The 10,650-nt window shown below is 51.8% G+C and overlaps 2 non-coding genes across 2 annotated transcripts; both read left to right on the forward strand.

Moving 5' to 3' along the window:
• Positions 1 to 1,003: 1,003 nt before the first annotated feature.
• TRNAF-GAA lies at positions 1,004 to 1,076 on the forward strand. The gene has a single exon. It is a non-coding gene; the product is annotated as a tRNA-Phe (tRNA).
• Positions 1,077 to 2,051: 975 nt separating this feature from the next.
• Positions 2,052 to 2,124, forward strand: TRNAF-GAA. Its single transcript has one exon. It is a non-coding gene; the product is annotated as a tRNA-Phe (tRNA).
• Positions 2,125 to 10,650: the final 8,526 nt, after the last annotated feature.

Consider the following 10,650-nt stretch of genomic DNA (forward strand, 5'->3'; position numbering starts at 1 on the left):
CCTTGTGGAGGGGAACATGGACCCARCGGAGCTCAGGTGATGTGCAGGGACACGGAAGGCCTGGGACTGGGCCATGAGTGGAGCCTCAGGAKGTGAGGACGTGTCTCATGTGGAGACCCCCRGYAGTTTAGCACCATCTGCAGGTGTTAAGGCCCCAAAGGCAGGAGGGTGTCAGGAGGGCTGTGACCCCCTGACAGGAGCTGCCATCCCCCTGTGTCTGAAGGAGAAGAGCAGAGCAGGGCTGTGGGTGGTCATCAGGGCCAGTTCCAGCTCAGTGATGGCCAARGAGGGAGTTCATGGGTCTGAAGGACGTCCTGCTCCTCTGCCTCTGCTCATGCACAGCTGGCATGGGGAAAAGACTCAGACAGCAGGTCTGAGGTAGCTCAGCTGGGAGAAYRTTTCACTGAAGATCTACATGTCCCTGGGTGAAGTCCAGRCCTTGGCACATTAGCATCCTTGTCAATGACATCTTCCTTGGTTCCTCYTGGCCTTGTGCAGAGCTGCTTTGTCTTCTTCCAGCCTGTCCCAATGCAGGCTGTRTCCCAYCSCACAGCYGTGTAGAACAATGGGATCCTGGCCAGCATCAGGAGGAGTGTKGCCAGCAGGTSAAGGGAGGTGATTAGGAGCATGTTTTGGGTGGGTGTTTTGCAAGTGTGTCATCATCATGGTAAAGGCAGCCTTGAGAAGAGGAGATAAGGAAGATGTGTTAGTCTTATGTCAGGCCAAAAACGGCCTAGTGGAGGCATTCACTAGATGTGAATGGCATGTGAGCATGTTTTGGGTGGGTCTTTTGCACRTGTGTCATAAGTAGGTTAAAGGTGGCTTCGGGAAGAGGACATCTGTAATGAAAGGTGATGTTGTGAGTGCAGCCTGCAGAGGTTTGTGATGTGGTGTGTCCAGCATGAGGTCCCTGGGGTGGCCGCTGTTGACCTGAGGACTCTCTTGCTGTTCAAGCTCTGCTCCAGCAGAGGCAGAAATGGGACAAAAGAAAGGTGAGGGCGTGGCCGAAGTAGCTCAGGTGGGAGAGCGTTAGACTGAAGATCTAAAGGTCCCTGGTTCAAGCCCGGGCTTCGGCAGGCACCCTGGGACTTTTTGCAAGCCCCAATATCTAGGCCACCTGCAAGATGCTCATGGGTCACTGAGCTGCCAAGCCAAGGCGGGAACAGGTGGTGGAGGGCACGTGTGCTTGTGGTGGGGAACATGGAGCCACCTAAGCTCAGGTGATGTCTGGGGCAAGGAGGGCCTGGGGTTGGGACATGAGCAGAGCCTCAGSATGTGAGGACGTGTCTCAYRTGGAGACACTCCACTAGYTCAGCACCATCTTCAGGAGTGGAAGCACCAAGGCAGGAGGTGTCAGGAGGGCTGTGACCTCCTCAATATGAGCTGCCATTGCCGTGTGCCCCAAGGGGAAGAGCAGAGCAGGGCTGTGGGTGGTTCCCTAGGTGGTGTGAGCTGCCCAGGGCTTCCTGGGTGTCATCYTGATTGCACATGGCCCTCCCCTGGCCACGGCCTTTTTGGATCTCAGAACATCATTCCTTGCGCACATGGAGCCCTCTTCCATCTCCTCCCTGGCACTCGATATGGAGGGACCTGCTCTCACTCGCTGGTCTCCCCTTATCCATGGCATGTGCTTGGAGGAGTTCCAGGATGCCTGAGCAGACTCAGTGACCTCAGCAAGTGGCTGCCCTGCTCCCCTCTCTAAAGGCTCCAAGTTTCTCTCATGTCATCCCTGGGCTGAGTTGGTGTGAGCCATGGCGCTGCCTCTGTGGCACGTGTTGGAGTTCCTCCCCATGCCGCCGAGATGTGAATGGCATCTGAGCATGTTTTGGGTGGCTCTATTGCAAATTTGTCATCAGTGTGTTAAAGGTGTCCTCYGGAAGAGGACAACCGCAATGAAAGGTGGTGTTGTGAGKKCAGCATGGAGAGGTTTGTGATGTGGTGTGTCCAGCATGAGCTCCCTGGGGTGGCAGCTGTTGCTGCGAGGGTTCTCTTGCTGTCAGAGCTCTGCTCGAGCAGAGGCAGAAATGGGACAAAAGAAACATTAGCRTGCAGCTGAAGTAGCTCARSTGGGAGAGYGTTAGACTGAAGATCTAAAGGTCCCTGGTTCAATCCTGGGCTTTGGCAGGCACTGGAGGATTTTTTGGGAGCCCCAATATCTAGTCCGCTTGGAAGATGCTTCAGGGTCGCTGAGCTACCAAGCCAAGGCAATCACATGGAGGGCAGAGGTGTTGGAGGGCCCCTGTGCTTGTGGAGGGGAACATGGAGCCAGCGGAGCTCAGGTGATGTGCAGGGGCCTGGGGCTGGGCCATGAGTGGAGCCTCAGGAKGTGAGGCGGAGTCTCATGTGGAGGCCCCCGGTAGTTCAGCACCATCTGCAGGTGGCCAAGCACCAAAGGCAGGAGGGGGTGAGGAGGGCTGTGACCCCCTGACATGAGCTGCCATCCCTCCTGTGCCCAAAGGAGACGAGCAGAGCAGGGCTGTGGGTGGTGAACAGGGCTCATCCCAGCCCAGTGATGGCCAGGGGGACCTTATTGGCCTGAGGGAACGTCCTGTTCCTCTGTGGTGCTGCTGCACAGCTGGCATGGGGAAAAGGCCTCAGAGGGCAGGTCTGAGGTCGCTCACTGAAGATCTAGCTAAGATCTTTCTGGTTCAAGCCTGGCTTTTATCACATCAGTATCCTTATCAATGGCATCCTCTTCGTTTCCTCTTGTCCTTTGAGAGAGAGGAACCTCCTTTGAGAGAGAGGAACCTCCTGCCTTCCAGCCTACCTCAACCCTGGCCTTATCCCACTCCACAGAAGCAGAGAGCAGCTAGGACCAGCCAGGACTCTCTAATTGTTCCTCTGTAGTCCCCATCCCACCCACCTTCATGTGTCATCAATGTGTCTCCATCAGCCAGGTCAAGAATGAGAGGTGATTCTGTTGGCCTCAAGCCATGGTGAGAATTATTTCAAGCCAGTTATGGGGGACTAACTCATTTTTGTGGGTGAATGAGGAATCACAGATATTTTAATTATTTGTCAGGCAGATCAGGGACTGGAGGACACATCTGGTTCACCCAGAGGTCTAATCAATCCCACTGTGCCTGGAGAAGCGGAGCAGGTTTGGGACTGTGCACCAGGGTCAGCTGCAGGGCAACAACCTGCAGGGCAACAACCAGGGAATACGTAGCTTGCTTCATGGACCTCATGCTCCTTTACCTCTCCTCTTGCACAACTAGCATGACTACAAAAGACACCAGGTAAGGACATAGTAGCTCAGCTCCGATAGCATTAGACYGAAGATCCCTGATTCAGAAGGTCCCTGGTCCAAGCCTGGACTTTGGCTATGGGAGTCCTTGACAAAAGGATTCTTGTGGATTTGTCTTGGCCTTTCACAGAGCTGCTCCCCACAGAGGGGCCAGAATCCATCAGGACGGGGCTTGCTCCACTCTTTCCCATTCTGCTTTCCCTGAGGTTTCTGCAGTCAAGGGAGGAATTTTGTGGCACAATGTGGAYTCTTCCAGTGTTTGAAGAAACAGACTCCGGTGTTTTGTACCAAAGACCCTTAGCAAGAGCAACAACTTATATATTCTACGACCCTAGGTACAGCTCTGGCATGTGAACTGCAGCTCCAGCTCAACCAGCAGCATAACTGGTCATGATCAGGATAGCCCAATGAGCTTCTTGATCACGTGCATGTGGTTGCAGCGTCCTGTTTTTCTTATAGTTTCTTTTCTGTTCACGAGACATTCCTTACTGCTCTCCTTGAGGTTAGCCTCCACATCTCCCCCTTCTTTATTCAGTTGTTTTGCCATCATCGTTTTTACGTGCACAGTCACAACTTGATTGAGTGATCAACCAATCAGTCATTGCACACAAGACAAAAAGGAGGGTAAACATACCAACAGCATACAGAACACAGTTAGTGCAATTATCAAGAACTTTGCAACTTGAGGTCCTAACCTCAAGTCTTAACCAAGGTCCTAGGTGTCCTAGCCAAGAGTAAACTCTTGGTAAATGTATTCCTACCAAGAATATTTGAAAAGGATTCTCCGTCGATGACCTGGCTAAACAGAGAGTTGTGTGACTGGTTACATTTGCTAAGGTCTTCTACCATAACTTGAGGCCTCACCTGGAGGTTTCCAAACCGTTGACCAAAGTGTTGAAAATTTTGATTTTCCTCTGCTTCGTTCCCATTTAAAAAATTAAGTACATACAGAGCCTTAWCTMGTCTTTCTTGAGRGCCTTCTCCCTCTGTTCCCCCTTTTTGTTTAGCTAACACACCCTTCACAATTTGTTGTGCACGTTCAATGATTGCTTGTTCGGTAGGAGAGTGAGGGGTACCAAAAATATGCTCAATACCCCATTGTTTCATAAATTCATGAGTTTGCACTGTGATATCTGCAGGCCCGTTATCTGTTCTTACCGCTGTTGGAACTCCCATTGCTGCAAAACATCTCAGGCAATGCTCACAAACATCCCAATTCTTTTCCCCAGTATGTGTGGGTGCTGTTAAATATCCAGAGTGCGTGTCCAAGGTGACATGGACATATTTCAGTCTTCAAAAGTCCCCTACATGAGTTACTTCAGCTTCCCACAGCTCACCGGCTGCTATACCTCGAGGATTAAGCCCCTCCTGCAGAGGCATCGCGCTCACATGTTGATTATTAGAACATACCTGGATGATTCGTCTTGATTTTTGGTCAGGTGGAATTGCTTGACCAAGGCTCRTGCGTTTTGGTGAAAAAAGTCGTGTGATAGCCTAGCTTGTTGAAAGAGGTCCGGCACAACCTCTGCTGTCACAGTATATTGGTCAACTATCCTATTTCCTTCAGCCAATGTGATTGTACGTGGGTGATGAAGTGGGGATTGGTTCCTTGATCCAGTAGTGTCCATAAACTTCATAGCTGGGCCATCAACAGGGGATTGGTCACATCATGGAGTGAAGCCCGTTCCAGAGGCTAATGAGATAGYCGGTTGCTTGTTCATATAATAGACACATTGGCACTTGTGCTGGCTAACCCTGTAAATTGAATTCCCTTAATAGTACATGTTAAGAGTGGTTTTTTCTTCACAATTTGTTGACTCCAATACATTTGTGTCTTTCTTGTACTTCCAAAACCCTGTGCTCTCTTTTCTCAATCTAACCCTTTCAGTGAGGAGCTCAAAAAGTGGACTAACTGGGCGATTAATTCCCCCGTGGGAATATGACATGAGGGCACTGGAGTCCATGCCATAATTTGGATCTCCTCACCATAATCATCATCAATGACTCCAGGCAGCACAAATAATCCGAGCTTTGTTACAGAGGAACGTCCTAGTAAGAGTGCTTGCTGGTTTTCCCTCAGGGGTCCAAATACTCCTGTTGGAATTAATGCTGCCCGAGTGTCATTTAAAATGACATCCCGTGAGGTGACCATGTCCAGTCCGGCACTTCCTCTGGTGGCTGCTGGAGTGCGCKGGCCAAGCACTTATCTGCTGCCTGCCCATATTTCTTTGAACAGCCGGAGGGCGAGACCCCGTTGGCATGAAACTTAGATTGACACTAACATTTGGTAGACCCTGAGAAATATTCTCCATGGCTTGTAAGGTGGACATTTCCTTGAGCCATCTAACCATACACAATAGCTCATAGGGGTCACAACCATTGGTAGATTTCCAGTCATGTGGAGTCAGGATATAACTTTCTGCTATAGATTCCACCATCATAGTCACATTCGACAATATCCCATTCTCCTTTCGTAATTCCTTTACAGCCCCATACTGCAATGCTTCCCACTGTGGTGGCACATGAGCTCAATAACACTACTGGCATGGCAGTTAACATCTCCAGATCCCCCCAAACAGCCTCCCTTTTAAATACTTCCCCCTAATCTGACCCTTTATATCTCTTCATACCCCATCACGGGGGTCTGGCGGATACAGATCAGGTTCCTTTTCCAGATCCACAGGGCCTGGTKTGAATGGGTCATCACTTGGAGACGCAACCACTCCCTCATACCGTGGTGCCAAAGGGGTCMATATTTTCTTCTGGTCCCTCTTATCATTGAGAGGGGCCCATGTGGTTTTTAATGTAATCATAATGTGTCCCCAAGTGGCCACATGCCACAGCATCTCCATTTGCCGTTGCCTTGAGACGTTGCACCTCCCAAGGTTCCCAAGCTGCTCACCTGCCTAGGCCATGGGTGCACACCAGAGTTTCTGCCTACTCCAGTCCTGGTTCAGCTGGGCTACGTTGCTAGGTTTAGACTTCATGAGCCTCCTCAATCTGAGTGTCCTTGTCTGTGTCCCGTTTGCAGCATATGAAGACAGGCACTCTGGTGTTTTATATCAAAGACCCTTAGCAACAGCAATAAGTTATATATTCTACCACCTCAAACACAGCTCTGGCAGGTGAAGTGCAGCTGAAGCTCAACCAATAGTGTAACTGAGCATGTGCAGAATAGTCCAATGAGCCTCTTAATCACGTGCTAGCCATGTGGTTGCAGTTTCTTATTTTTCTTACGTAGTTTCTTTTCTGTTCACTAGACATTCCTTACTGCTATCCTTGAGGTCAACCTCCACAGGATCTCAAATGGCAAGGAGGCCCCCTAGCCTACTTGGGCCTCCTGGACTCTCCGGGCCTGGACTCAAGATTCAAAGCTCCTGGTCCAAGCCTGGACTTTGGTTTTGGGTGCCCTTGCCAAGATTATCCTTGAGGGTTCCTCTTGGAAGCTTTAGGACCAAGGATTATCCTTGAGGGTTCTTCTTGGCCTTTTGCAGAGCTGCTCCCCATGAAAGAGCCAGAATCCAGCTGGTCGGGGCTTGCTTCACTCCTTCCCATTCTTTCCCTGATATTTCTGCAGTCAAGGGAGGAATTTTGTGGGACCTCGAATGGCAAGAGACCCCCAGGAGGAGACCCTCTTGTTTACTTGGGCCTCCTGGACTCTCCTGGTCCTGGAGATCCTGCAGTGCCTCTGAGCTCCTTCACTCTCCTTCCTTTGGATGATTCCATCTCAGATGGGCTATTGCTTAGTGAGACCCTTCTCACTGGCAGGGTCAGCCTCAGCCCAACAATGGCCAGGTAAGACTGGAGAGCTCCAAGCAGCTCTACCTGTTGTGGGAGGTTGGACCAGGAACCTCCAGAGATGCTTTTCCACCTCAAGTGTTGTATGACTTCATCAGCAGGAAGACCCTGAGTGTAGAGACAGCTTTGCCTCCCAACAGTTCCCTGCTTTCAAGACAGAGTCCTACAGGAACGGACTCCGCTCGCTCTCCTGCAACTCTCTTGGGAACATGGCCACACTGTTGTGCCATACTACAGCACGTGGCCTCAGTGCTCCCCTGACATGGTGGTATCGTGTTGTCCCATGCTTTCCTGTGAGCACCAGCAGGACCAGGCAGTGAGCACACCTTCCTGCTAGTGCTGGCCTCCAGCATAATGTTTTTGTAAGAAAAGAAGATGTCCTCAACGCTGTGTCAGGAGTCTGGCCTTTTCTTCAGAAAATGGGGTCCAAGATGTGATGGAGGTCCTGCGCCATGGAGAGTCCTCCTGCTCTGCTTTGTGAGCTCCATGGGCTCTAGGAAATGATCTCAAGTCCCACTGTCRTCCATTAGGGACTGCAGACTGGATCCTGGGACATTTCTTGGTGACTCGAGAGATAAGGAATGGTGTCTGAYGTGCTCACCCAGCATGCTCCCTGTAACCTCGGCCATTACCTGAGAAATGACATGGATGTGCCTTGTTCCCGGCCCTGCACTTCTTGGTCTTGACCTTCCCTGACCTCTGTCTGCAGAGCCCACTTTAGTCAATTTTTCTGATATGTAGTTTGGAAGCCTTTTGGCATCACAGGTTGTGGTGATGGGTTTGGGCTGGGCCCCCCCCACCAAGAAATAGTTGGTGGGAGCAGCAAGAGCGAAGGGCAGCCCAAAGAGGATAGCAGCTGGGCAGGGACTCATCAGTAGGTGTCATCCCACCATGCTCAGAGAGAGAAAGAAGAGCAGGTTTGGGGATGGTCACCAGTGATAGCCAGGCAAGACATAGATTGGTTTGAGTGACCACCTGCTTCCCAGCTTCTGCTCTGGAATGGGCTAGACCTTCAGAGATCCCAACCAACATCAAATATATTGTGATTTCTTCAACAAGAAGATATCAGGTGCTGGCTTTGCCTCTCCTGCCACCTGTCCTCCTGTCAGGATGGGGATCTCTGGGGTTGGGCTTGGCCTGCGCCTGTACTCAGGACCAGCTCCCAAGGGTGGCACAGTTGGCCTGAGTGACTTCACGCTCCTTGGCCTCTGCTCCAGCACAGCCAGCAGAGGCAGGGGAGTCCCTTGGGCTAGGCTGAAGTAGTTCAACTGGGAGACCATTGGACTGAAGATCTGAAGGTCCCTCGTTCAAGATAGGGGTTCAGCACAGGGAGTGGCCTTTTGCAGACCTGGGCATCAAGGCTACGGAGATGCAGCTCTTGTTCTTCTGAATGCTCCTGACTGTTCTCCTGGGCAACAGTCTTATCCTTACAGCTGCATGCTGTGAACACTGCCTCCACATCCCCATGAACATTTTCCTGCTTGACCTCRGGCAAAGGAAGAGTTCTGGTGTCCATCATCAGCTCTACTGCATGGGGCAACTTCGGATAGATTTGAGGTCATATGAGGGAGATGTGCGTTTTACTAGTGGTTGATAATTGAGATCTCAGTCTCCTGGGGGCATCTTTCAACGCCTCCTTCCTTAGACCATGGAAGGAAACTTCATGGCTACAGGTACCAAGAGTCAAAGCAGCCACCACCAGGTCCAGCAATGGGGAGAAGGTGGAGGARGGCTCCAGGTGGGCAAAGAATGAGGTGCTGAGATACAAATAGGCCGTGGCCAGGGGAGGGCCATGTGCAATCAAGATGACACCCAGGAAGCCCTGGGCAGCTCACACCACAAAGGAAACAGCCATAGTGTCCCCCAGGGATTGGAGGGCAGTGGTGGATTAGAGGCCAGGGCTGAGGAGGAAGTCRTTTATGGGGATGTGGAGGGAATGTTTGCAAGATGCAAGAATGAGGCCCGGGAGGGCAGCCAGGAAGATAGTCCAGAGCATTGTCAAGGGCAGGAGCTGCAGCTCCCTTGTAGTCTCGATGTCTATCTCTGCAAAAGGGCAAGGGCCGCCCCAGTGCTGAAGCGCAGGCTTGAAACAATGGACCTTTAAATCTTCTCTCTAACCTACTCCCAACTGAGCTATTTCAGCCCTGCTTTCACCCACCACTGTGAGGTTGCCTCCATGATAACAACAGCCATACCGCTTCTTGGGCTGCAGACACATGGGGGAGGGTGGGATGGAGGGCTGCAGGGCAAGGGTGAGCCCCTTGCAGGTGGACCCYGACTGCTCTCCTCAGGAGATGTCATGGCAAACATCCTCATCCCCTCATATCCTGAGGGTCCACTCATGGTCCAGCCCCAGGCCCTCCTTGTCCCTGCACATCACCTCACCCCAGGTGGAACCATGTTCCCCACCACAAGGGGAGCTCAAGTTGCTCCATGTTCCCCTCCACCACCTGGACTGGTAGCTCAGCAACCACAAGGGGACCTCAGGTCGTTCCATGTTCCCCTCCACCACCTACATTGGTAGCTGAGGGACCCGTCAGCATCTTCCAGGTGTCCTGGATCCTCAGGCTCACAAAAAGTCCTCCAGTGGCTGCCGAAGCCCGGGCTTGAACCAGGGACCTCTAACGCTCTCCCAGCTGAGCTACTTCGGCCACACCGTTGCATTTCTTTTGTCCCATTTCTGCCTCTGCTCAAGCAGAGCTTGAACAGCAAGAGAGACCTAATGTCAACGGCTGCCACCCCAGGGAGCTCAGGCCGGACACACCAAATCACAAACCCCTGCTGCACTCACAACACCACCTTTCAGTAGGGATCTCCTCTTCCAGAGGCCGCCTTTAACGCACTGAGGACACACTTGCAATAGAGCCACCCAAAACATGCTCAGATGCYATTCACATCTCTGCAGCACTGGCAAGAACTCAAAGACGTTCAACAGAATGAGCACAAAGGATGACACAAACTCAGCTCAGGGATGAAATGAGAGAAACTCGGAGACTTTAGAGAGGGGAGCAGGGCAGCCAAATGCTGAAATCACCAAGTCCTCTAACATTCCCTCAGCTCTGCTACTTCGGCCATGCTCAAGAGCCCTSTCCTTCACCTCTATGTGCTGGAGCAGGGACGTTTCAGGGTTTGGCTGCAGTGTCTTCACTCCGCTCCACCCTCCACTCACTYTGCACCTACATGGCACCACCAGGCYACCACCTCCSCAGGGARGMCAACAAGTCATGGCCATGGTGCCTCCATTCTGYTCCACTCTTCMYTTASTCTCCWTASTCTGTGCTACRAGGGCAGATTCTGTTGCCAGGGGAAYTGTGGAGAAGCAGATTGCACACAACCATCCKGGAAGTGCTGTCTCACCTCAAGTTAGCCTCTGTGATGCCATAACTTCTATTAGGCCCTACTTTTTCTCTCATTTCCTCTTCCTAGATCAATTCTCTCACCATATCTGTGGGTCACTGCCTTTCTGCCGAGCTCCTGCCTTGGGTGCTAAAGGACTAGGGAATCCACTAGACACTGCATCACCTCCTGAGGTTCCACTCATGGCCCAGCCCCAGGTCCTCCTTGTCCCTGCACATCACCTGAGCCCAGGTGGCTCCATGTTCCCC

The sequence above is a fragment of the Nothoprocta perdicaria genome, unplaced genomic scaffold (assembly GCF_003342845.1).
Source record: "Nothoprocta perdicaria isolate Ctin4 unplaced genomic scaffold, notPer1 scaffold_509, whole genome shotgun sequence".
NCBI classification, from domain to species: domain Eukaryota; kingdom Metazoa; phylum Chordata; class Aves; order Tinamiformes; family Tinamidae; genus Nothoprocta; species Nothoprocta perdicaria.